The sequence below is a fragment of the Podarcis liolepis genome (genome assembly GCF_965112155.1).
Source record: "Podarcis liolepis genome assembly, chromosome: 4".
NCBI lineage: Eukaryota > Metazoa > Chordata > Lepidosauria > Squamata > Lacertidae > Podarcis > Podarcis liolepis.
This window is the reverse complement of record NC_139558.1, coordinates 43696139-43723502: the sequence shown is the minus strand read 5'-3', so window position 1 is coordinate 43723502 and position 27364 is coordinate 43696139. Positions and strand designations below refer to the sequence as shown.

Sequence of the window (27364 nt, the reverse complement as noted above, 5' to 3'; positions counted from 1 at the left end):
TGTATGGTCCATTATAGCACGTTAAAGGCACAGCCCTTTTCTCCCTGCTTATTTGAGCTTGCCAAAGAAATGGATATGGCAGTACATTCAGGCTCCTTTGAAGATGATAAAATAGAAGGCATGTATATAAGGGCAAAGATCTCGCCAACTGCTGGAACAGTAGAAGAGGTAGATGGAAAGAACTAGCCAAACTAGATCAAGTAGGTAGGCAGGTAAGTTAAGGGAGATCCTGGCAGCAAGAAACAAGAGTTGATCGCAGAGTGAACCTGTGGCTAAGGCAATAACTAGACCCAATAGCAGAAGATAGCATGGTGAGCTCAAATAGTTGAAAATGACATTCAGCAGGGCTTCTTCTAAGGTCAGGCTCTGATGCAGAAGTGACAGCAAGAAGCATCATATATCTAGGCCTGCCATCCCAACAGGCATGGCCTCAGCACCTGGCTTATTTGGGCAGTTGCCAGGGCCTTTGCACAGGACTAGCCAATGACACATTTTTAATTTCACCACCCCCTTTTATCCCAGTATCTGGACATTATCTGTTTTAAGATATCTGAGCAGTATCTGGAACCTCGATCTAGTTGCCATTTTAATTTCCTAACGTAGTTTCTCTCTGGGGCACTGCAAGGAATGAAAATGTTGCTGCTTGGAGTTCTACTGCCACCAAGCAAGTCAGTCCGGGGCCCCAAGAGCAAAGAAGAGGGAGAGCCAAGCAGAAGGCACTAAAACCTGCATTTGAAGACACATTATTCTTTTGCCCTAAACCGACATGCCAATATTGGCTTCTCCCATTAGTTGCTCAGAACAGTTCAAACGTTACAGTTCAGAATATTTTTATTTCTTTATTTATTTCTAAGCCCTTTTGCTTCCCTGTTGACATTTGGACTGTCCTTGAGTCTCATTCAGATGAGGTCGCAAACCTGTTCTGTTCTGAAAGAAAAGGTCACGCAATGTGTTTCGCCAATGTTCTGTATCAGTCTAATCTCTTGCATGCTTTCATTGGTACACTGGCGTTATATCTCGGTGATCTGGAAAGAATGAGAAAAGAAAAGAAAGAAAAGGTGACATACTTTTCAAGGTTATACAAGCCAGAAAATACATAATGTAATTTGTTTTCTTTTTAAGGTGCATCCTAGTAACTGAGATTGATATAATAGCAAAAGGGGGAATGGAGGAAAAACATAGCCCTTGCTTATCAAATTACCATTTCTTGTATCAGACTTGCAGTTAAAAATCTTTCCAGAGAATTCTCTATAGCAATATAGCTACCTGCTAGCATATCCACATCAAGTTCATTTACCCTTCTTTTCATTCAATAACCTTTTCTATGACTGGAAATATTTAATGTGTTATGTGACCAGCCGTTTTAAAGACAGAGCTGCCAATAACTTTATCCTTTGCTCTTTTGTCTATTCCTCCCCCACCCCCACGCTTGCAAAATTCCTGTTTTACTTGAATACCCTGCATCTTCCTTTAGCATCCAAATAACAATTACTTTCTCTTTGAAACAAAGCCCGCTAGAAAAAAATGTGACTGGAATGGCATCATCCCTGGGAGACAGAGCTGAATTGAAATTCTGTTCGCATAGGAACTTCTACAGAGGTTGCTATAGTGCTGCTGTTTGTCGTTCTGTAGTCAAAAGTCTATTTCTACACACAAATCTCCTTGTTCAGGAGGCTTTTTTGCTTGACTAGTGTTGAGTATTAGTGCAGGCTTGGCAGTGATAGCTTAAAACAGATAATGTTCTTTTTAAATGCTGGGAGAAGACATTGAGTTTGTTTATGCCAGGAATGAAGAACCTGACCCCCTGCAGTTATTGTTGGACCACAATTCCCCGTATTCCCAACCATTGGCCAGGCTGCTTGGGGCTGATGGGAGTTGTAGTCCAGTGTCATCTGGAGGCGACAAAGTTCCCCATCCCTGGTTTGGGCAATCAAACTAAGACCTAACTCATACATTGTGAATGTTCACCATGAATGAGCATTATGAATTAAGATGTGAGTCCTTGTGATTGCCACCCAAGGATCCAAACAGTTTGAGCACCTCTCAGTGTGATGCTTAACTAGACATCTGCTTGGGTCTAGTCACACCAACATGAGTTGGGTTGGGTTTAACTACTTCACAATCTTTGTGTTGGGTTGGCTTCATGCATATGGTTAGACACCACTCCTATTTGTGGCATAGCGGCTAGAGTGTTGGATTAAGACCTGGGACACCAGGCTTCAAATCCCCACTCAGCCACGAAGCTCATTGGGCCCGATACCGTCTCTCAGCCTGACCTATCTGACAGGATTGTTGTGAAGATAAAATGGGGAAATGGGAGAACCATGCATTCTACTTTGAGGTCCTTGGAGAAAGGTGGGATATAAATGTAATTAATAATAATATAGCCTGCTGGAATAGCTGCTGGTGAATGTTGAGGGAGCAGCCTGATGGGAGCTGGTCTTTTAGCAGAGAATATGGAGAAGCTCTGGAGTCCCATGTCTTTTTTTCCTCAACAGTCACACACTTTAAATTTCATTTGCTTTATATATCACAGACTCTTTATTTCATTTGTACACAGCGAGTAATTTACATCCCATTATGGTTTGGGCCTGCACAAATTGTGACCCACCACTGAATGCAACTCATCTGCCCTCAGTTGTGGCTTGCTGGGTGCTTCATGACCCTGATCCTTTTAGCAGGCTGCAAAAACACAGGGGTCATTGAGCCACTGGTAAACTGCCATACGTGGTTTGTGGCTTATATTTGTGGGTCGTAAATGGCAAAGGGTTGATATTTATACTGATTCGGGCTTCATCCCTAAAAGTGAAAAAATTGAATCAGTACTCTAAAAAATGTCAGGGCATTGAGAAATAGTTTTGCTAGAAAAGCAGATGGTGGGGTGGGTGGATGTTCAGCATCCTCCTTATGCTGCTGATTGAGTTCTGTGCACATGATTTGTACATATAAGAATCTTTGGCATTACCGCTAAGAAAATCTTCTGCTTTATATTATGGGTTTTCAGGGTAGACAGATCTAAGCACCTTCAAATTAACGATGGATGGAGTAAAGAAAGTTTGTACATTAAAAAAAGTAATTAGATTTGTTTTAATTTAAGGTTTTTAAACTTACCATGAGCACTGGAAACTTGTTTTTAAATATATATAATATGTGATGCATGATGTGAACAGGAAGCTGCACTTTGTCAAAACATAGGCATTACTTCTTTACCAAATATATTGGCAGCAAAACAGATGCCCTTGCCTATCCAAGGGAAGAATTAATACTGACCATTCAAAAGCAGTCCCAAAACTGCATACTGATTTTGAATGATAATTTTAAAGATATATTCCGTGTAATAGGGTGTATGTGGAGGGGTAGTACCTCTGGGGGGGCACGTTGTGCTCCTTCTGGGGTAGTGGGCTCACCTTTGGTCCACACCCTGCACTCAGCTCTCACCTGTGGCTCCTAGAAGTTGTCTGTATGCGGCAGCAGCCACACCCTGGGAACAACTTTAACTGGCCGGCTAAACCTGGTGAGGCTATCCAAAAAGTTTCCAACCCTCAGTGAGTTACGGGTTTCCCTTGCATGTGAAGACAGACTCTGGCAGACTGAGCTGAGGGGATCAATGGTGGATCCAATGGTCAAGAAGGTGGTTTCTGCATGTGTTGTAGAGGGAAGTGAGGGGGCAGATGGGGTTAACCAGGGGAGGTAATCCATCTAGGGGAAGGAAAACTCTGATTCTAAACCTCTGCTGCCTTGTGGGATATCTTCAAGGGAAGAAATAGCTAAGGAATAAATCCTACACAAATCCGGACTGAAGTTTGTAAGACGGCACATTGTATACCTACTTCTGGCACATTGTATACCTACTGCAGCCAAGCTTGTGCCAAATGTATTGCTCTGCTTTCCTTTGGACCACATCAGTGGAGCCGAGAGGGGACATCTTGCTGTTTGGGTATCTCAGGACCTCCATACACATTACCCAAGCTTGCGCCGCAGAGGGGTCACTTTGCTGCTGCTGACACAGCAGTTTAACTTGACCCTCGGAGGCACACTCCATTGTCTCTTCAATGTTAATAACCATATATTCTGATACCGGTAATTCTGATACTGGTACTCCTGGATCCAGAAAAGGTTAACAGTATATTGGAATGCAGAAAGCAAACAATTGATATTTTACTGCAGACTCAGCAGCAAAGGATATAGTTATTCTCTTCTGTTAACTTTCAAGTACAGCTGACTGAGAAGAAAACATTTTCGTGAAGTATCTGAAAGTGTACCTATTGAGTTCTTACTTTAAATTATTTAACATTTTATAGCTTGAAACATTAATTTTAAATAAATCTTTAAAATTACAGCATGATTTTATACACCTCTATCATGTCTTCTCCTTATTTGTCTTTTTTCTAAACTAAAAACCTCCAGTGTTTTTCAGTCATTGGTTCTTTGTTCATCTTCCTTCCCTCCTACCAGCCACAGTTGTTAGTGACTTGTCATGGTAGGGAGGGCACTACAGAAACAATATTGTAAGGGAAAGACAGGTGCCAGTGACACAGAGATTGGGGAGAAAAAACAATTTCCCATTGCCTTCTCTCTACCAGATGTGTTACTGCTGTGGAGGAAACTGTTCCTGGGGAATTTTTTAGAGTTAATGGAGCCATCAGTCTGTAGCAACAGAAAAGGTCCACCAGGATGAATGATATAAATGAAATACCATCACTCTTTACAAATTCAGTTGACATTTATCTTATTCCTGTTCCCCCCTCCATAGAAGGAAAAGTAGAAAGGGTCACAGATTTTGTTTCCAAAATTAAAGAAAAAAAGATTGATAAGGAAAGCTTTATTTTTAGACCGAACAGTCAAAGGCCACATCTGATATTTATTTCCTTACATATGTAATATCTATGCCCAGTTTTCTCCTTAAGCAGCTCCTGATGTTGTACATAGAGGGTTATTCAATTTTATTCCCCTGAGGTTGGTTAAACCAAAATAGAAGTTCTCAGCATCTCTGAACAGTGCTATGCAAAATAACTGTATTGAAATAATTTGTATTACATACAACTTTTTGTGTCATATGTAAAAGCCAGTGAAGCCTTGTCACTAGAAGTTTGGGCTTTGGATCTTGGACTTCTGGGGACAAATTCCTGCTCATCTTAGAATTTTCTTAGGAAGCTTAGGACAACATCACTGGACCTCACTGCAGTTCTTCAACTTACTGAAAACCATCTGCTTTAAATGGTGGATCTCAGAAAGGATTGTAAAGCATTTCGTACACTTGAGATGTTACATCTGTTTCCAAAAAACCTGAAACAATCATGCAATAAATCATTCAGACAAAACAGATTTCTGAGGTAGGCAGATTGCAGGCTGTGAAGAGACTTGGGGTACATTCAGCTATGGGGAATATTGCATTAGTTTTCCAAATTATAATGCTAGCACTTCTGTCTCATTTTCTAATGTTCCTTTCACACTGCAATATCTGTTGTGTGAAGGGATGCGGGTGGTGCTGTGGTCTAAACCAATGAGCCTCTTGGCTTGCTCTGTCCCAGCTCCTGCCAACCTAGCAGTTCAAAGCACACCAGTGCAAGTAGATAAATAGGTACTGCTACAGTGGGAAGGTAAACCGTGTTTCTGTGCGCTCTAGTTTCTGTCATGGTGTCCCGTTGCACCAGAAGCGGTTTAGTCATGCTGGCCACATGACCTCGAAAGCTGTCTGTGGACAAACACCACCTCCCTCAGCCTGAAAGTGAGATGAGTGCCGCAACCTCATAGTTGCCTTTGACTGGACTTAACCATCCAGGGGTCTTTTACCTTCCTGTGTGATGGAAGTGTGGCTTTTTGATTAACATTCCAGCATGTCTTGCTGAGTTTTATTCACACCAGTGAAATCATATACACTCTTGGTTTTCTTTTTTTGTATCTCTGTAAGTTGCTTTGAGTGTGGTGTTTTATGGAAAGGTCACTAATATATTTATTAATCATGATGATAATGGCTATTAATAAATATCACAAAACATTTCTTTGAAGTTAAAAGTATGTCACTAAGAAAAAAGCTATCATCATCATCATCATTGCTATTATGAGGTGATATGCCGTGTTTGACTTACGTGTACTGTATGAGTTAGTTGGATATCATGTATCATTATTATTTTAATGAGTGGCTTTGAATTATAATGATATGCCCAATACAGGAAGTTTGAATGAATTGAATCCCATGGGAAAGTGAAGTCTGCATTTCAGTCATCAGTGTTTGAAACTCCCATTGTTCTAGGCCCATTTTGCGACAGGGAATTTCATTAGCGTGAGCAGTTTCTGAGCTCTGAGTGCAGTACTGCACCAAAGATTTCAGATTAAAACTGCAGAGTGGAAGGAAAGGAGGACCCTTTTCTGTCTCCCCACTTCCAGCTACTCTCTGAAGGCTGGAGAAGAGTCTCTCTTAAGAATATTGGGGGGTGGGGGTGGGCAGAGAAAGGACTAGACCAAGTGAAAAATGAACATAATATTTTGGCAGCAGTTCATTCATTTTCAGCATTGTATTCTTGTTATAAAAAAGTGCACCTAGACATTCCGTTGTTAACCATAACCTAGGTTTAAGGTGCCTTTTAGCTCCTAGCTTTCATATCTCAGTTTCTAACACTGTCAGGCATTGATTCAATGTGCAAATACAGAGTATGTGGCTTCAGCCACTAAAATCAGAAGCTGTTCTTTGTCATGAGGCCCTCATGGTGCCCATCTTCTTGTCACTGCAAACTTTGCTGCCGAAGCATTTTTCACACAGGAGGGAACTCTTCCCATTTTGATCTCTTTTCACTTGTTTCTCCCTTGTGTGCAGGAAATTGATTATCTCATTTTGAGGATAATTGACAGTGATTATTCTTAATCTAGCATCCGCCACAGTCCAATTCCCACTCCTTTTAATACTGTGTCTGGCTTTCTTTGTCACAGCTGCGTTCCAGAGAAGTAATCCACAACCTTGGGCAAAAGACCACAGTCTCTATAAACAAAAGTCAATACACGTGTGTTGTCATTGAAAAACTGAGCAACCGCTGTTTGAACTGTAGGTCAAGAATGGAGAAAGACACTTGTTCCAGTGTAGCTGACTTGGCATGTTACACTGCACTTTGTTTGCAGAAAATGGGACTCAGGGGTTCCATTGATGAGCAAGAAAGGAAGCCAAGATGAGAACACTGACTAAGTTATCTCACTTTCTTTGACACCATCCTCTCAGTTATCACTCAGCATTGACACATGCATGGGCTGTTGTCATTGAGAGGCAGGTGTGGTAAATAGTAAGGCGATCAAGAGGAAGACATTTAATGACCCTACTACTGTTTTCTTTCTGCAACCTGTTCACTGGATATCCAACACCCCCACTTCCTGCCCTTCTTAAGAGATGTGCCCCTCACTGTTATTTATAGGGGTAGGCAAATAGGTCAATTTTGGTTTCTCTCAGTTTCTCACATTTCCATATATCAGTCTGCGATTTTTTTTGTTTTGTTATAAAAAGTTTTAATGCAAATTCATCAGCATTTTTGTTTGCAGTTTTGCCAAATATGTACATTTTTTTCCAGAGCATTGCCTCCTGATACAATGCATTTCCCCCCCCCCTATGTGGTGTTTGCCATGCATGCCTACACTACCCTAGTATATGCATTTTTGTACACAATTCCTGGCTTGAGGACTGCAGTGCAAAATTCAGAGAAGAGTGAATTTCAAAGGATGGCTGCATTCCAGTTCTTGTCGTTTAAGAAAGTGAGACGTTCACCTGTAAATGACAATGGAATAGAATTTTCCTCCATCCCTAGCGATTTATGCTGCTCCTGGTAGATGTAGGTTATGCATATAGGACTTGGGCCTATGCAGGCCCTCTCATAAACAACCCTGTAGGGTCTACTCTACTGTGATTGGTATGCTCTTCAATATCTCAGGCTGAGGGCTTTTTTGTACTGCTCAAAATTCTTTAACTAAATAAAACACGGATTCTTGTGCCTAGACTGCATTTCATTTACCCTAGTAACAGCATCCCTGCCCATAGCTTCTCTTTTTTACTATTTAGTTGTTCCATTTATATTTTGTATTTCCTCCAAGGAGCTCAAGGGGGCATAAATGAATTTCCTACCTTCCTTGTATTGGGACAACAAGCTTGTGAGGCAGGTTAGGCTGAGAAACAGTGACTGGCCCAAGGTCACCCATTGAGCTTCATGGCTGAATGGAGATTTGAATTTGGGTCTCCCCGGTCTCAGTCTAACATGGTAACAGCTGCACCACACTGGCTTTGAGATTCATTTTGATACCCCAGACAGAAAGGGAAACTGTGATTGCCCCAAGATTGCCATGGCAACATGCTGGATTAGTCACATTCCAGAAAACAGCTAATGTGCCCCATGGAAGCTCTCTCACATCAACTATCTCTTCAAATGCAGTGCGCACTGGTCCTCTTGCCTGCCTGACAAGTGCTCAGCTATGAGGGAGGGAGGGATAGAACAGTCTGGAGCAATTTCACAGGTGGGGACCTTTTTAAAACAGTATATACACTCAAATACTTTATGAGATGGTCAGAGGACTGCCTTTCAAGCTTTAAAGTTTTTTCCACCATAGATAACAGCCACTCCAAGCTGGTCCAACTTGGAATATAACCAATGACACTCCTGCAGATGATCTCAGTACCTGGGCCTAAGTTATTCAGGGGTCATGAGCCATCTCCCCCCACCTCCAATAGGAGAGTATCCCATTACATGTAAAACACCTCCAGCCAGTTAGTTGTGGGGTCAGTAAATTGCTACTGAGGTAGGGGTTTGTTTGTTTGTTTTTTATGGCATCAGCCTTAGGATATGGAAAATTAAAAATGAGCATTGGGATAAATAGGCTTTTAATGTAGTCATTATCAGATGGTAATGTATTGGTGATGAGGTAACAAACACATGGAAAAGCCAGTCATTTGTGCCAACTGCCTACAGTTTCTACATGTGATCTGAAATTTAAATAAGCAACTGCAATTCTCCTACACGTGTGAGTGGATGCTGGCTTCCCTTGTAGCTGCCTGCTCGGTACTGTCAGTCAGTCAGTCTTTGGTAAATGGTTGTCTGAAGTTGCCCTAAGAATCTACAGGGCTTTCTGCCTGGTTCTCAGAACATGCTGCTATTGCACATATTAATATTGCAGTGTTTTATATGACTGGATACACGTGGACTGACCCATTTTTTGAAAGAAAACATTGTCAAGGCCCATAAGTTTAATTACAACTTTACTTGCAGAACTTTCTTCAAAACAAATCAAAAATTTGAGATTTGAGATTTTTTTGGGGTGGGGGAGTACTGTGACCCAGTTGCCATAATGCACAAATCATCAGTGTGTGTGTGCTTTTATACCTGTGCACACACACTTTTAAAAAATCATGTACCTTCTGTGTGGACCAACACATTTTTTTCAGGCTATGTACCAATTCTATTTGGCTTATACACGTAAATGCTGAATAACTGCCCTCAAGACCCAGATAAACTCTCTGTAAGCTTGCCCTTTACGTTCACACATGGTAGTTTCCAACAGTTATGTCACCCCTCTGTGCCTTCAAGAATTCAAACCCTCTCGTAAACTAGTTACCTGTTAAGCAGCTAACACACACTAACAGTGAGGAGGGAAAAAAGGCCACTTTCATTTTCTAAATGCCCCGTGCATGGTCTGAAATTTAATCCCTCTGTGAATCATAATCTGTGATGCTCAGAATAGATCGACTATATATATATCGAATGTTATTTTCAGGGACGTGAACAGGAAGGCTCCAGAGCTTGTACAGCCTATGTTCAAGCATCTCTGTTGCGCCAAACAATTTAGGGCAATGTAGTCTGGAAATAATTCTCCCCCTCCCCACTCCTCTCTAGCAGTTTACTGTGTGGGCGTCTGTAGTGGAGGCGTCTTGGGCTTGCTAATGAAGCTAAGGACATGAATAATATTTGACTGCTGCTGCGTGATGCCTCTGAGAGCCGTATTCATTTGTCTCTGTAGTTATTTGAGAGCAAGCAGCCGGCGTGTGCAGGCGATCCAGTCCCCATCCTCGGCTTTCACTTCCATCGCTTCTTAATCTTCATTTATAGCACTATCTTAAAAGAAAATATGGAGCATATCTTTTGCTAAAAATAATTATATTGTGATTAGCTTTACTTAAAGGAGAATGGGATTTAAAAATAACACGATCGCTTTGACAGGATGGGTTTAATGTGTGATCCACATAAGAATTAGTAAGGCCATTTCCTTGATAGCCACCAGACCTTTCAGATGAAACCGTAACTGCAGCTGCCAGCCAGAGACGGACTTTTAATTACTTTTTTTTGTAGCGGGGGTGAGGGTGGGGGGGTGGGAGGGAAACCTAAACAATTATGTCTTAGGACTTATTGTTTTGTATTCTCTCTGTGTGTGCTAGAAATTAAAAAAACTGGCACCTTCAGAAGAGATTACAAAGAAAGAGCAGAGTAGAGAAAGAAACGAGGTTATGTCTGATAAAGAACAAATTGCTTAAACCAGAGGGACTAATTTGACTGAAAAAATGTTGTTGTTTTAAAGGCATATACAGAAGCTGGTTTAATTAATTGCAATGATCCTGTTTCCTGTAGCTAAGACATATTAAACATGTCCAGAGATGTAATAAGGAAACAAAAGTCAAGATGGTGACGCTTTCTAGTTACGAGGAGCAATTTTTCACATTTGATTTTTGTGAAGGTTTTCTCTGTCTGCCCAAAGCTCAATGTAAGGAAGAGGAGGTGGATTAACAATGCAGAGGCACATTGTTCTTCTACCAGCCTGTTTATATGCTGCTACAAATTAAGGGTTTAGTGTCATGGAAACAGCTCCTTTATTTGGAAAGCGACTGCACCACTATAAGAAGCAAACAGAGCATGCAAGAGTGAGAGAGAGTTGGATGGAGGGAGGCAATGTGTTGTCTACTCAGCCTAACATTATCTAACATGTTTTCCGATACTTTTGGGAAAGGGCAGAGGTTCTGAAATACTTGCTGCATTACTTTACAACCTATTATAAGTCATTTCTGCACTGGCAGGTGTCCCCTACACATGTGAAACATTTAGGGCAACTGTGCTCTCTATGTGTTGGCATGTGAAGAAAATATTATTATCGAAATACTGTATTGGTTTTCTTTTTCAAGAGCTGACAGGGTTAAGCCACGTTATGTATTCCTGAAGTCTGTCAGGAAGGAAACGCTTATGAAATAAGAATTTAGAAACTAAGGCTACTAGGGCCAACACTGTAGGCTTAACACAAGCTTGCGCTGTTTTTCTAGGTGCAATTTAATTAATGTGGTAATATATATATTTAAAAATAATAATAATCCTGTTCCTTGTACAGTTTGTTTTATGTGGTTTAAGCTGCTGAGTTTTAAGTTACTCTAAGGTCATGTTTTGTAACTCAAGCCTTCTTGAGTTCACTTTATGAAAAAAGCAGGACTGTTGTGAGAAAATGCAGAGAGGGAGAAGCATCTATGCCACCTTGAACTTCTTGAAGGAATGGTGGGATATAAATGCCATAATAATAAACTTTTTGAAAATGTGAAGTCATAAATATCATGGATTCTGTTTTTATGTCATTTATAGCATTTTCCTCAATAAGAAGTTATATACCTTTGTTCCCACAAGTTCTGTAATGGTGAACTACAGAAAGCACCATTTTGAATGCAACAGATTACATCTCTCTCTATGGAGATTTTATGTATCAGCCTTGGAAATGCAGGTATTTTATTGTAGATGTATTTGGTTTTTGATCTGGGGTGAGATCCAGCTTACAGTGATCTCAAGGTAGAGGAAGCCTTGAGGCCCCACCATTTATTAACTCAGTCTGAGGGAAAACAATATATGGATTTTCTTGAGATAAGAGAACATGTAGCTGGATCTCATAATTTGATCCCATAATTTCAGAGCTTTCTAGTGGTCAGTCTGAACTTCTTCTTACCTCACCAAAGACCAGTGAAGGAGACAGCTCAAGGAAACTCAGTGGCATGACAGCACAAGGCTCTAAGAGAGAGCATTTCCTTTTTAAAGCTCCCTTCTCCCATCAGCTTGTGAACTGTGATTTGAGAATTTAAGGCTGTACTTGTAGTCTGTTAGCACAACATCTCTTTACATCACATCTGTCCCTGCACCTGTGGATCCTCTGCTCTGCAATTCAGTAGCCCGATCCAGCTATTCAATGCATGTTACCCACAATTTTGGAACCAAATTGCTCCAGTATGATGATCTTGGAGTATTGTTCTCCACCGCCTGCACATACTGCTGACCTGGAACAGGATTGAAACTCAGTTGACCAATAGCCCGACTCAGTATAAAACTGCTTCCTTTGGTTCTGAATAAAAACAGGGCTCTCCTTTCCACCCCCAAATGTGAATGTATTTCATCTTTGGACTGAAACAATGTATTCAAATAGCAGATTACCAAGTTCTATAAGGTTAATTCCTCCTGCCTCGTCCATTTGCTTTTATATTACATTTTTTAAAATGCAACACTCTATTTATCCTAATTTAGCATTTATGTGATTTGGCTGCATTAATAGGAAAACAGCATTTCTAGGTGAAAGCCCAGCAACCTTAGCACATTGGGGCCAGAGGTGCCATCTTCTCAAGATGATTGAGGGGGCCTGACATGATGCCCTGACGTCAGACACGCATAATATTGGGAGGAGCCAGGGACTAGAGCTGAATGCCCTGTGAACATTGAGGAGACCCAACCCCCCTAAAAAAGCATGGGGGGGGGGAGACAGTGCCTCGGCTCCTAGGAGCTGGCGCCTATGATTGGGACTCATACCAGTTACAGTACACAGAGCTAGACTTTAGCTGTTAAACAATGAGTCTAAAGGACACATACCTATGTGTGTATTTGAGAGGAAGTTAAAAAGAAACACATTGAACTAGCAGCAGACGACATGGCAGGATGTTGCCATTCACTTGACCCTTGGATCAGTCATGTCTCTGCTGCTTACTGAGAGGTAAAGAGAGGGGAGGTAGCAGTGTGGTTGGCATGGTGCAACTGCACCAGGCTGGCTTCTCCGGTGTGTTTGCACCATGCCGACCTTGCTGCTGCTCACACTATCCTTCTCTAGCTCCCGGTAAGTAGCAATGATGCAATTGACTAGAGGTCAGGGGAGTGGTGGTGCTCAAACATGCTGTCTGCTACTGCTTTGAGTTTCATCTTTTCCCGCATAAAGGTACAGGGCCTGTAAGCAAAGGCATTCCTACCAGACTCAACAGTTCTCATCTTTCCCTCTACAGTGGTACCTCGGGTTAAGAACTTAATTCGTTCCAGAGGTCCGTTCTTAAGCTGAAACCGTTCTTAACCTGAGGTACCACTTTAGCTAATGGGGCCTCGCATTGCTGCCGCGCAATTTCTGTTCTCATCCTGAAGCAAAGTTCTTAACCTGAGGTACTATTTCTGGGTTAGCGGAGTCTGTAACCTGAAGCGTCTGTAACCTGAGGTACCACTGTACTACAGCAAGCAAGCTGCACACCATGCCATTATGGGGAAGAGAGGACTTCACATGTCTTTTACCAGGTTCTTGAATGGCTTGAACACCACTAAGGTGGAGGTCTTAATAAAGTAGAGGGGGCTGTGTATAGACCTAGCCAGTCTCGAAGTACATTCCTTTCACATGCACCTGCCATATTGGTGGTGGAGAAATATTGAGACCTGTGGGGATACTTCCATGTGGTGCCACTAGTACTTGCATAGGGGAATAACAACAACAACATCAACGAATTTATTATTTATACCCCGGCCATCTGGCTGGGTTTCCCTAGCCACTCTGGGCGGCTTCCAACAAAAGATTAAAAATACATTAAAAATGATGCCCATTTCATACTGTGATTTTATTGTGTACTACAGCTTTTATGCTTACACACATGTAAACATTGCTGTGATCTGCTATAGCTTACAGGTATATGAGCCCAACACCCTCCTCTCTATGGGAAGCCTTCAGGAAGGACTTGTTTTGTTTGTGTTCTGTCTCTGTATTTATATGTGACAGATGACTTGTTGCTTACCTTTATTGATCTCTCCTTAGATCTGAAAACCCAAGAAAGGGTTAAGAAATACTATCAAAGAACAGAAAGTGTTTGTTCTGAAATTGAATCACTGTGATGGAAAGCTTTCATTTGCCCCTTGTGAAAGCACAATAAATGCGATAGCTGTGACTTTTCTTGCCCAGAAAAGAGAAAAATGCCTTTTATTACAACTCCCTGTTCAGGAACTGAGATGGTGTGAATTGAAGGCTAGGCGCAATTGTCTGCTGCAATAACTCTGGCTTGGGAAGAGGTTTTAACTGTGTCTAGCTCCTTGGCTGCCTCTTCCCAATTTCCCTGTGCCATCCTAGGGGAAGAACTGGTTGAGTGTGTGCTTTGCATGCAGAAAGTCTCAGGTACAATCTAGGGATGGGGAGAAATTCAATTTTGCTTGCATTTTAATGAGGAACTAACTAATTCACACTCCTTGAACCAATACATGAACTGAAACACAACGAGCCTCCAAAAGTTGTATAATACTACAGAAATTGCTAGCAGAAATGTTTAGAGAGAGTCAGTGTGATGTAGTGGTTAGAGTGTGTTGAACTAGGACCTGGGAGATGAGGGTCCAAACCCACACAGCCATGAAGGCCAGGAAAGGCTCATCTCTCAAAACTGGAGAGCTGCTGTCAGTCAGTGTTAACAGTACTGAGCCAGATGAACTAATGGTCTGAGTTGCTATAAGGCAGCTTCATCTGTTACTATGATCTGTGCAAGATATCAGTAAAGTAGGTGCAGATGGTACTTGGAAGTGTTACTGTGTTGTTTTTATTCCACCTCAGATACCCTCAAAATAGGAAATGCTAAATCAGGCATAGGCAAAGTCGGCCCTCCAGATGTTTTGGGACTACAACTCCCATCATCCCTGACCACTGGTCCTGTTAGCTAGGGATCATGGGAGTTGTAGGCCCAAAACATCTGGAGGGCCGACTTTGCCCATGCCTGTAATATGAATTTAATTAAATGTTTGAATAGTGACTTAATATGGCACTCACTGACCATTGAAGCAGATGGGAGAGCCCCACCAGCTCTACTGGGATTACAGCAGTGTAAGTTAAAAAGTGAAATGATGCCCCAAGAACCAAGTTAATTCTATGCGTTCTTGTTCTTTTATTTAACTCTGAAATAAGCACACACATTTTGACATTCAAGGACATCCTTTTAATTTGTAGTCCTCTCTGAGAGATTTGTGTTCATGAAGAGATGAATAGGTTTTACTTATTTATATTCACAGTTTTAGTCATGCATTATTTTGGCCCTGGAATATTGTTCTGTCTTTAATCATTCATAGCTGGAGATGAATAAATGACAGGGATAATTGATACAACTGTTGATTGTCAGACTGAACAAGGGTTCTGACTAGTTCCTGTTATAAAATGACTGCCTTGTTTGCCCAATGTTGAATTAGAATGGTGTAAGAAAACCACAAAGGAACTGTGTGGCAGTTGTTAGGACAGAGACATAGCTGGGACAGAGTTCTCAACTGAGCTTTTTGTCTTGTGAGCAGGAATTGAACCCAAACCATTCAGGTTTCTCACTCCTTCCTTTTTCCAGTTGGACAGCACCATTCCATTTTTTACCCTATTTATCCTCACAAGGATTAGCTCAGCATAGCAGCAGAATGACAGGGATGGAGCAAAAGACCCACAGCCTCCTCTTCAGGAGCCCACTCATTTCTACTAAGTCATGGTTTGGCATAGCATTTTGTGTGGCAAACTGTGCCAATATGTGCAGTATGTTTGTGGCTAAAATGTGGCTTTGAAATCTATACTTGTTTTGTGTTCATAATCTTATAAGAGTTCAACCGGGTAAGGAATTGGAGCAGGGCCTAATTACAATATTATGTCATTGGCACAAAAGAAGAGAAAAAAGAAAGGAAGTTTCACTCTTTACTGTACGTGTGGCAACTTTTTCAGTTGCGAGTTCATATTATTTTTGAAATTATAGGGTTTCTGGAAGAAAATATCACAGGTTTGCGACTTTTGGACAGTCTCAGGAAGCTGGGCTTCCTTAGTCACTTGAGATATGAGGAAGCGCATTTCATTTGTGTCCGACAAGGCGTTTCTTTCCTGGCACAAAGACTGCAGATCGTACTTTAGGATGCAGGATTGCTGTCATCATTCATACTTTTTATCACCTCACCATTTGACTTCTGCAATATGTTCTGCATGGAACTATACCTTAAATCAAACCCAGCAACGATATGGAGATGGCCGGCTGTCTAGTAAAGAGTGTGACTCACTGGATGCCCATGAAATGTCCATGAAACCAATCTGATAGCAATGAAAGATTAGTAGCACAGTAAGATTTCTCATAAAAATCCAATTTCAGCAAAATATTTCTAATGTAAACAACTGCAGCGACAGAAGGAAATTGGAAGGGGGAGGGGGACTAACTTTGGTGTGATGTTAAACATCTAGCTTGTCTGCTGTAACTTGGCACATCACAGTTTCATTGATCTGCAGAATTCCGACATCAGGGCATAGCAGGCAGCGTGAACAAGAAGTGAGACTTAACCTTAAGTACTTCATCAGTATGCAGAATCAATATTGTATAGTCAGGGGCAGCACATTACAGTTCACCGCTTGAAGCAAAACGGGAAGAGTTGCTTGTTCCTTCTGCTGCCATTGCTGTTGACCCCACCTATCTGCTCCTGCCACCACCTGCTCTGCTGCATTTGGCGCTGCCATTGGTGTCAATTTTGGGTGCATCCTCACTCTGCCTACTAGATGGGCCAGCTCTGTTTATAGTAAACCAAGATGCCAAAAATCTAGTTGGCAGTTCTACTCAATTTTTTTACCCATGTGGTCTGTTGGAAAAAACGCCCAGAAAGGCTGCCACCTTCCCAAGCATCTCTCTGATGGTCACCCTCTGGTTGTAAATTTTCCTCAGTCCAGAGAGACCGGTGATAAGCGACCCCTCTCACCTGAGAGGAGCACACTCGTCTTCTGGCATCTCATTGCAGAAGAAAAAGACAATCAGTAGCTCTAAACTACTTTATTTACAGTCTATATACAGAGACTCCATCAGCGTGTCTGCTCTCTCTGAGCAGCAGTACAGAAGAACACATCTCACACAGAAGTGAAAGCAACTTTCCACAGTACTGAGACTGTGCTGAGACTTCCTGTCTCACGCTCAGACACTCACATGATATAAACAACCATTGTGCTACTCGCTGAGCAGCTGGTGAGATAAAAATCCTAACATCACTCCCCCATTTTTAGGTAACCTTAGCTGCGAAAGCAAGTGCAGCATCAAGAGACATAAACAAACAGTTGTTATACACATAGTAAACCCCTGTTGTACCAGTTCCACTTTTGGAACTCCCTACAACTGGATTGACCAATTCAAACCTCTGATTACCTGTCTTCCACTATGATTTGTGAAGCTTGGGCATCTGTAGTGAGAATGTCTGCTATGATAAACTGCTATGAAAATCCCACGTATGTGTGATGGCCCTACTTTTCAGCAGCAGATGCTGGGAGATGGGGAGCAGCAGAAGTGAGGTGTTGGACAACTTGATGTGCCATTCAACCTGCTCTATAGAGAGCCACACTCATGGAGTTACAATTCTCTGCAGCACTTAACAAATGACAAGGACCAGAGATCTTTGAGGGGTGAAATGTGCTTTGAAAGTATAGTGTGTTTACAGCCACATTTGAAATAAGTTTGCCAGTTAGCCTGTTCAACTTCTGCTCATAGTATGTGTGCATGTGGGTTTGTGGCATTGTCCTTCACCTCAGACCAGGCATAGGCAAACTCGGCCCTCCAGATGTTTTTGGCCTACAACTTCCATCATCCCTAGCTGTCAGGGGTTCAGGAGCAGAGGCAAGGGCAAGGGAGGAAACAGAGAGCGAGGGGGAGGAGGCAGAAGAAAAGATGAGTGATGACGACGACCCGAGATCTCCGAGTCTTTCCAGTGAATCAGAAGATTCACAGAAAGGAGCACCAGTGGCCAGGGCAAGGGGGGAGCCTAGGGGGACACCCCAGGAAGATAGAGCCAGAGGGGACTCAGAGGGGAGCAGTTGGAAATCGGGACCAGCGTCACCGCCAGAGAGCAGGGAAGAGGAAGGGCGCCAGGGATCAAGCGCTGGCAGCTCACAACAGGAGGGAGGGCACGAGTCAGGAGTGGCCACACCTCCATCGGGGAGCGAAGAAACGGTCAGACGGAAACTGGAAGGTTGGGCGTGCGCGCCAAGTTCAAATGCACAGGAAAGTGACGCAGTAGGCAGCCCGGAGAGGGAGCCAGGTCCTAAAGCCCGGCGCAAGGAGACAGGAGGGTCCGGGGGGTCAGCGTCAGAGGAATCCCGGAGGGAAGAGACCCCGGGGGCAGAGGGACCCAGAGGAGAACAGTCAGGCGGAAAAGGTGGAGCAGGGCTAGGATATTAAGTTGGTGCACAAGGGGCGGAGACTCAGACGGAGCTTCGCCGATCTAACCATAAGACGTAGAGTTGCACGCAGCAGCTTGAGAATGGAAACTGTAACTCAATAAAGACTTTTACTTAATGATCGCTGGCTAGCGTGATCCTCTGTGAGCTAGGATCGGGGAGCAGCTCTGACACTAGCTAACAGGACCAGTGGTCAGGGATGATGGGAGTTGTAGTCCCAAACATCTGGAGGGCCGAGTTTGCCTATGCCTGCCTCAGACAGAAAAATGCCTTGGGCTAGCTCTGTTCTAGACTATGACAAAAACACATTAGTGCCATTACAATCTCTCACACCTGTGCATCAAAAGAGCACACTAATTAAAGAGCCATCAGAGATCATCCTTAAGACTGTGAAGAACTGAAAGCTGAGCGTCTTTGTACTCACAACAAGGGCTGCTTGCAATAAATAAAAAATAAGTTTGCTTACTGAAAAAAACCCCAACCCTCTCAATAATAGTGATTTGATTTTATAAACCACATAAAAAAATGACATTATGAGGTACTAAACATCACATGGAAAGACTACTAAATTAAAAAACCATTTTTGTTTTCTTAAATGCAAAGTCTAATTATAACCAAGTTGGCCACGGTGATTGCTTAGGTGCCGTTATGTTGTTATGCACTGAATTCTGTCTACCAGTGTAATTTCTGACCTTTCGCGTTAAGTGCTCTTTTCATTTTATGTCTGGCGAACTTATTACATAAATAAGTTTGAAAAAAGAAAAGGAAAACCCCACTAAAATAAACAAACATCAGGATTTCTGACTTTGAAAGAATGAGTGATAAGATTCTGGAGGCTCTGTTAAATGACAGAAAGTGCTTTTCGGTAGCACAACAATTCATCTAGAATTCATGAATAAATATCTCAGACCTGAATATGCAAAGCCATCTCTTGAACACCAGTCAGTTGTCTTCTGATAAATTATTACTTTTTACATTTCTTTTTGCTACAGCTAAATATTCTGTGCTCTGTGTGACCATGGTGATCTCTAAAATAAGCCCCTAGAGTCTTATTAATTTAAATGAAGGTGGACAAGAGGGTGTCGTTGAGAATACCATTGCTTGCTCCTAAGAAATGTTGCTGTTCGAGGTGGAGCCACACATGGCGTTCCCCTTCCTCAAGCCAAGGTGCATGGTATTTAAGTGTGCCTGGCTATGATGGCACCTCGGACAGAAAATCCTTCTCTGGGAGCAAAAGACAAAAATGGCAAATTAAATAACTAATAATTTGCTGCCCTTTCATGACACCCCAAAACAGCTGCTAGAGATGGCCATCTCACTCTGCCTAATGATTGGGCCAGCCTGTTCTGAACAAGTGATGAGGAGAGGAAGTGTGAGTTGTCCTTCCTCTTACTCTTGGGTCACACCTACACCATACATGTAGTTTATTAAGGGTGCTGTGAACCCAGGATTCTCTGTAGGCGTAGTGGATCTGCTGAGCCAGTGTGGTGTAGTGGTTAAGAGCGGTAGTCTCGTAATCTGGGGAACCAGGTTCGTGTCTCCGCTCCTCCACATGCAGCTGCTGGGTGACCTTGGGCCAGCCACACTTCTTTGAAGTCTCTCAGCCCCACTCACCTCACAGAGTGTTTGTTGTGGGGGAGGAAGGGAAAGGAGAATGTTAGCCGCTTTGAGACTCCTGAAGGGGAGTGAAAGGCGGGATATCAAGTCCAAACTATTCTTCTTCTGCCTGGCAGGAGTATACATGTGCTGATTGTCACCACATGATCTACTTGGGAGAGGAGCTTTCAGCCTTTCCCAGCCTGGTGGCTTTCAGATATTATTGGACTCCAATCCTATCATCACTTATTCTTTGCATTACCAGCTTGGACTAATGGGAGCTGGAGTTCAGCAGTGTCTGAGGGCAATAGGCTGGAAAAGGCTGTTGCAGTCCATCATTTGAAAAGGCACAGGTTACCCAACTCTGCTTTTGGTGATCAAGGTTGTAATATTTTAAATGACTATTCAGAATGACCGGGTTTGAGCGCTGCTTTTCTAGCAGTTAAGAAAAACACAAGCATTGTAGAATGTGTCAGCTTCTTTTCATACATTTTCCTTCCTGGTTTTACAAGAGACTAAAGCAAGTCCTTAAATGAGAAATGAAGGGCAAAATGACTAAGCAAATATAAAACCATGTAATGCCTCTTTAGGTGCAGAGCCATCCCAAATTACTCATCAGTCTTATTCAGGGTAAGGTGATTTTGTTAAAACTGCACAGCAAAAAACATATTGGCTGCTAACAACAGCATCATCCCTGTTACTTCTAAATGCTTTTATTGCATGGGTGAATGGATCAGACAGACCTGAGCCCTCAGTGAAATCCATGTTACCTATGAATTAACTCTCAAACATTATTTTTTTATTGATGTGTGTATGGCAGGGGCAGTGGTGAGAGAACCCTACTCTGTCTCAGTTACATTTAGGTTTGAATATAATTAACTCGCAGCACACCTACAGAAGCACGTCAGGAATTTTAATTGTACTGAGAAAAGACAACAGTCACATTCCAGCTGGTGGTTACTGCTGAGGTGGCCTGCCAGAGCATTCTCTGTGGTGATCAAGAGGGAGGGTAATTTCTTCACATATTGGGAGGTAGCCCTAGAGGCAAGAGGCACTGCATACAGGTGTCTATTTGTTGACTGGATAGTTGCCCCTGTGGATGTTAACAGCCTGTGCCTGAGCCAGGGGGGCTAGCCAGTCAGCACCCTTGTACTTGTATGAAGGAGTGAGTTGGTGTTCTTTTCTGTCCTTGGTTGCTTCATAGTAAAGATAAAGGTAAAGGGACCCCTGACTGTTAGGTCCAGTCACGGACGACTCTGGGGTTGCGGCACTCATCTCGCTTTACTGGCCGAGGGAGCCAGCGTACAGCTTCCAGGTAATGTGGCCAGCATGACTAAGCCGCTTCTGGCAAACCAGAGCAGCGCACGGAAACACCGTTTACCTTCCCACCTGAGTGATACCTATTTATCTACTTGCATTTTGATGTGCTTTCGAACTGCTATGTTGGCAGGAGCAGGGACCGAGCAATGGGAGCTCACCCCATCGCGGGGATTTGAACCGGCAACCTTCTGATTGGCAAGTCCAAGGGACTCAGTTGTGACTGGCAATTTTGCTAGTGAACCACTTCGCTGCTCACTGCTGAACTCAACACATAGTAGAGATTAATTAAACCCATTGGATTGTGCCCAACAGTTCTACTCACAGTAGACCCACCTACATTACAGGACCTAAGCTAGTCACATCTTTAAATTTCAGTGGTCCTTTTTTGTGTATGACTAATGTTGGATACAAGCCATTGTTTTTAATGAGGCCAGCATGGCTTACCGCAGTAGCAGTAGAATCATAGCTCAGCCGCAGGCAGTCATCAATTTTACCCTAGGGCAGCCCTCAAGCTTGACCTCAGACCATGCCTTTCCCCTTGCACACAGCGGCTGTTGCTCCCTTGAAGTTTATGCTGCCCTGAGACAAATGTAAACATGGCAGCAAGGTGGCACCTGAGAGACTGGCAGCACTGCCTCTTCCTTGTAAAAGGCCAGTTGAACTGTTCTAGGCAATGGGGTCTGGCCACCTTTCAAGGGTGATATTTTCCTTGGACAGCTACATTTCCCCCCAAGAAAACATTCCATAGAAAGCACTCTGACAAGTTCAAGGAATTAGTGTTCAAATTGATGGTACAGCAAGACTATTTAAAGCCCTAGCACTGAGGGTAGGAATTTTGCAGCAAAGTATCACCAGTCACCACTGGAGAGTGCTCCCTGGCCAAGGAGCTTCAAGGCTCCCTGGGCTGAGTTCAATTGGTGTAGCCAGAGCAGGTTACTACAAGTAAAACCTCCCGATTTTGTCAACTAAGCCTAAATTAGTGACCTTTTTGATACCAAAGGACCATAAACTTCTGGGAAGGTGTCCCACACAGGCCTAACTGAAGTGAAAGGAAAATATGCAAGCACTTTTCCCTCAGCTTTGCTTGTATTATTTTCAGTGGGGTGGCTTGCATGAGAATATGACAGTAGATTGTGCTTCCCGAGTCAGATGGTTAATCCACACCTCTGCTTGCCCTGCCTTTCCCCCCTGGAAAACCCGTCTTTTTTCTGGATTGACATTTACTCCGACTTAATGCTAAAGAACAAGTTTCTTCAGGGGAAAACTGTGGGGCAAAGGCAAAACCACTTGGAAGTTTGCCTAGAAAGCCACTCAGACCCATGCTTTCTACAGACGGGACAAGTGGAAGTGTAGACAAGCCCAGAGTTGGTGTCTACGTTTGATGGTGCTGCCCTAAATGATACTCATAGTCTGCCAGCTCTGAATGCTGCTTCATCTTGCGTTATGTTAGCTGGGGTTGCCTCTGGAAGTAGCATTTTCTTTTTTTAAAAAATAATAAATAGGTTTCCCTTGGGTTGCCTGCCATGTTTTATATTGCTGCTTCAGCCACAGCATTGCGGGTGGGGAAAAGCACCCTCTGTTTGTGCCACTGCAGCTGAAACAGACCCATAAGATCTGACGGTTCTTTTTTTCTTTTAATCTTCCATATCACAATTCTTAGCCCAGGATGATCAACTATTCTGTGTAAATAGCTATTTCCAAAAGGACCTAAATCAAACTAGTTTTTATTGTCCTCTTGGGGGGAAATACGCTGTGCATTTTAAAAAGCTCGTAGAATTGCTTCATATTTTATTCAGGTTTAGCACTTTTCATCTAAGATTTCGAAGCACTTCTCAAACATTAATTATAATTCCTATTTACAATTCCCTGTGAACTAGGCCTTATTTTACAGTGAAAAACCAAAGCACACTACAATGGCCAAGACACGTGACTAAAACTGCTTGCTGAGAGTGTGTCAGTCACAAAAGGCTTTGCAATGGCCTTTGGTTAATTCAGTATCGTTATGCCGAACTTTGTCTAAATTTTGTTTGTATGCTCAGTGAATTGTCCTGAGAAGGGCTGAATTAGCCATGATGTGAAGCCAAATGGGCTCTGATTCTGCAGTGTTTGTATTTGAAGGGTCCTGCTTCCTTTTAAAAAACCCATCCTGTTCAGGAGAAGGTGTCTGCTTAGGAGACCATGTGTCCTACTGTACAGAGGACTGTAAAAGCCGTATTAGCACCTTTCAGTGGTGGCTTTGAAACTTTGGGACAATTGCTCTACATAGGTGCCTCTCACTTCAGCGTTACAATCCTTTAGGAATAGTGGGAAGATATAACAATTCTGCCAGGAAGTGGGGAGGGATAGTATGTGGAGCTCAGTTTGTATTGCACCTGTTGCTGTCTTAAGCTATTATTTTATTTTATGCTGTGTTTACTTTGTACTGATGTTTTAACTGGATTTAGGGACAGGGGAAGTATAGGTGTGTTTTAATATGTTAGACACATCCTCCCTGTGACCATATGGTGAAGGGTTGTATAGAAATATCTAAATAAATAAAATTGCAAGGCTTCCAGAGGACTGTCATCATATATATTTACATAAAATGTGTATTTTTGTTATTTTATGAAGGGCGCATATACAAATCAAACCATGTGCAATGAATACACCGAGAAAACTGCAGTAAAGCGGCAAGTTATAGAATAACATGAAAGAATAAAAGCATTTGAGAGGAAACTTACAGTGCAGTTGTGTTGAGTGTTCCTTGCACACCTGCATACTGTCTGCTGTTAATTCTCCTGTGCCAAAGAGAGACGTGAGTTAATGGAGGAGCAAGATCATGTAAGTTTCTGTTTACAAAAATTTAAAAGGGGAACATGCTCTGTTAGGAACATAGGTAAGCTCCTATGTACAGGTAAGTTTCTGTATACAAATGTCAAAAATGGAAAACTATTCCCCATTTGGAACACCATGTTGGTTGAGGGTTACCTGTGTTACCTGTATGTTTGGTGGGAATGCTTTGCATGTGGAGAACTGCTAAGGCTGTATTTGGGAATGGTTATAGGGGGGAAAGAGAAAGTGTGGGTGCAACTTCTATTTCAGTTAATTTGATTAGTTGCTAACGATGTTGTGGAGTTTTATTGTATTTTTGCATATGAGTTTTATCGATCGTGCTTTTTACATTTAAGAGAATACAGTGGTACCTCGGGTTAAGAACTTAATTAGTTCTGGAGGTCCGTTCTTAACCTGAAACTGTTCTTAACCTGAAGCACCACTTTAGCTAATGGGGCCTCCTGCTGCCGCCATGCCGCCGGTGCACGATTTCTGTTCTCATCCTGAAGCAAAGTTCTTAACCCAAGGTACTGTTTCTGGGTTAGCAGAGTCTGTAACCTGAAGCGTATGTAACCCGAGGTACCACTGTATTTTGTTTTCTTTTTAATTATGGTGCTTTGCATGTGTATTTTGTATCTGACTTTCATCTGCAATGTACTGTTTTGATACTTTGTAATGCCATATTTGATATTTTAAGTTGTAAACCACTTTGAGAGAAATATGTGTTTTCCATATAAAAGAGGCATAAAAATTATTTGAAATATAAATACATACATGCATGCATGCATAAATAAATAAAATAAGAACCCTATTATGGCCTACTGAAATATTTTAAATTTCAGTAGGCCATAATAGGGTTCTTATTTATTTATTTATTTATTTCCTTTTAAAATAAGGAAAACGAATAACCGTCTTCACTAATACCCCAACATTTTTTTTGTTTTGTTAGTACCAATAGTACTGGTGTTCTGATGCCAGGTACAAATCTGGCTTTTGGTTCAGGTCTTTGGATATTTGTACCACTGATACTGATATGTTTTTTTAATTGTGTTTTTTCTAGGGGAAAAAATCAGTGGAATATGATACATTTTTTTAGTGATTTTATTGTGAATTGCCCAGAGATCCTAGGTTGCAAGGTGGGATACAAACAGCCTCATCAATCAATCAATGAAATTTCATGGGTTTATATGAACCAATGTAGGCATGAATGGTCTGGTCTCTGCCAATTTCTAATTTAATTCTAGGCCATTTCTGTATTAACCTACTTTTTAAAAATAAAAAGTCCACATGAAAATTATGTGTATTATTTAAGTATGAATTTTATCTCAATATATGCATTTTCAAACACATTTTGACCCAACTGCCCATATTTTTAACACATTTTAGTATGTTCTTTGAGCCGAGAACTGCCTTACGAATCTGAAGAAGTGCAAAACCTAAAGGATTTTTGATCCTTTAATTCTAATCCATGTATTTGTCCTAAAGATGTGAATTAGGTTGGTTCACGTAAAAATATGGATCGAACAAAGCTCTCCTCCATCTCTTGTGTAAACTGGGAGTTGATGCATTTGCCCTGCAAGGAGATGAATTGCTAGACAGGTGATTTATCTCACCACAGGGGAGATTTGTGCATTTCCCCTTGGCAGGGGTGAGTCTGGGTCAAGATCAAAGAAGTACAGGTGATTATGGATCAAGATCCAAGAGCAGTTCTTTGAGTCATAGCTGGGATGTGTTTCCGACTGGGATATTGGCTGGCAGTTCTCAACAACAGTAAATTAAAATTTCCAAAAAGTTGGTTGATTTCTCTCCCCACCCAACATTGATTTAAATAGCTGCTGAACTTGGTAGCCCAAATTCATATGATTGCCAAAGTTTGACTCAAATCCTTTGCACTGTAATGGATGTTTATGCCAAATGAATACGAAAAGCTTGCAGAGAATAATTACAATTAAATTGTAATATGTTTTCTGGAATCAGAAAAAGATGACTAATTTGGAGCAATAAATACAATTGGGGGAAACAGATCTGCTTGTAGATATTTTACAAAGGAAAAAAGGATAAACTCATCAGATGAATTATTCAGAATGAATGATTTGTTCGGCTCTGATGGAATTTATTATAAACTCACAGATTTGCTTGCATGGAAGACATGAGAGAAACTATTGCTAATGCACATCCATCCAGTGAACAATTCTTCTTCTTCTTTGAACTGTATTTTTCTAAATATTATATTATGCCACAATCCAGGCAATCTACGCAGAGTTCGGTGTGTTGGTTTCAATGGGATTAGATATGCATTGGATTTTGGCCCTAGTTATTTACTAATGGAAACAGTTAGTCTCAAACTAGAAGTCACCTGTCAGTGGGAAACTGATGCTGACTGCCAAATTGACAAGGTGCACATTCAGTCTGCATAGCTGGGTGGAACTCATTAACCTGCTTAGTTATATAGATAACAACAGAATTATGGTTGTAATCATTGTTGCTGTACCCCAACTATCAATGATACATGAAATATGAAGGTGTGAAGATCAGATTATGAACTGGCTAAACGTGGAGAACTTCTTTTGGGTGTGCGTGTGTATTCTGTTGTTGATTAACGTTAGGCTTTTGCTATAAAGCCCCCCAAAATATGAAACTTTGTGCCAAGAACAATGACCTCAGCTCTTTAGGAGCTTCTCCTTCCAGACCAGCCTATCTACTCCATAAGATCCATTTAGGGAAGCTCTTCTCCATTTATTAATGGCAGGTGGCCAAGGCAATACTAGCTGGGAAGCATGTGAGAGTCTTCACAGAGGTTGCACTGAAAAAATGTTTGTACCTATGCTCTTGGGTTTTATTATTATATCTTTGTTACTCAGGCAGACATCTTACCTGACAGAGTTTTTAAAAAAACGTATGTGACTCTTGTTGTATTTATTTTTTTACTGTTTTATTATTATTGGGTGATATGCAACCTTAATCATATTCAGAGTAGACTAACTGCATTCAATGAACTTAAGTAAGTTAAGTCCATTGGTTTCAACGGATGATATCCAGCTAAGTGCTTCTGCTGGTGCAAGGATTTCTGCTTGCGCAACAGAACTTTGCCTCCCTCTCCTCTCCCTCTGTGTCCCTGTGCACCCTGTTCTGGGCTTTCCTCAAGAATGTGAGTGTAAAGGTACAGAATTGTATCAAAAAGAAATAAAAGAGGACTTTATTTACATGTTATCTG

The 27364-nt window shown here is 41.9% G+C and overlaps 1 long non-coding RNA gene across 1 annotated transcript in view; it reads right to left on the bottom strand.

Annotated features, from left to right (window-relative positions):
* The window catches only part of LOC310706393, a 42220-nt gene that overhangs the window by 12303 nt on the left and 2553 nt on the right, over nt 1–27364 (bottom strand). Inside the window, exons 4-5 of the long non-coding RNA XR_014525828.1 lie at nt 24060–24116; nt 918–1025 (exon numbers count right to left, since the gene is read on the bottom strand). This is a non-coding gene — a long non-coding RNA (uncharacterized lncRNA). The remainder of the gene's footprint in view (nt 1–917; nt 1026–24059; nt 24117–27364) is intronic.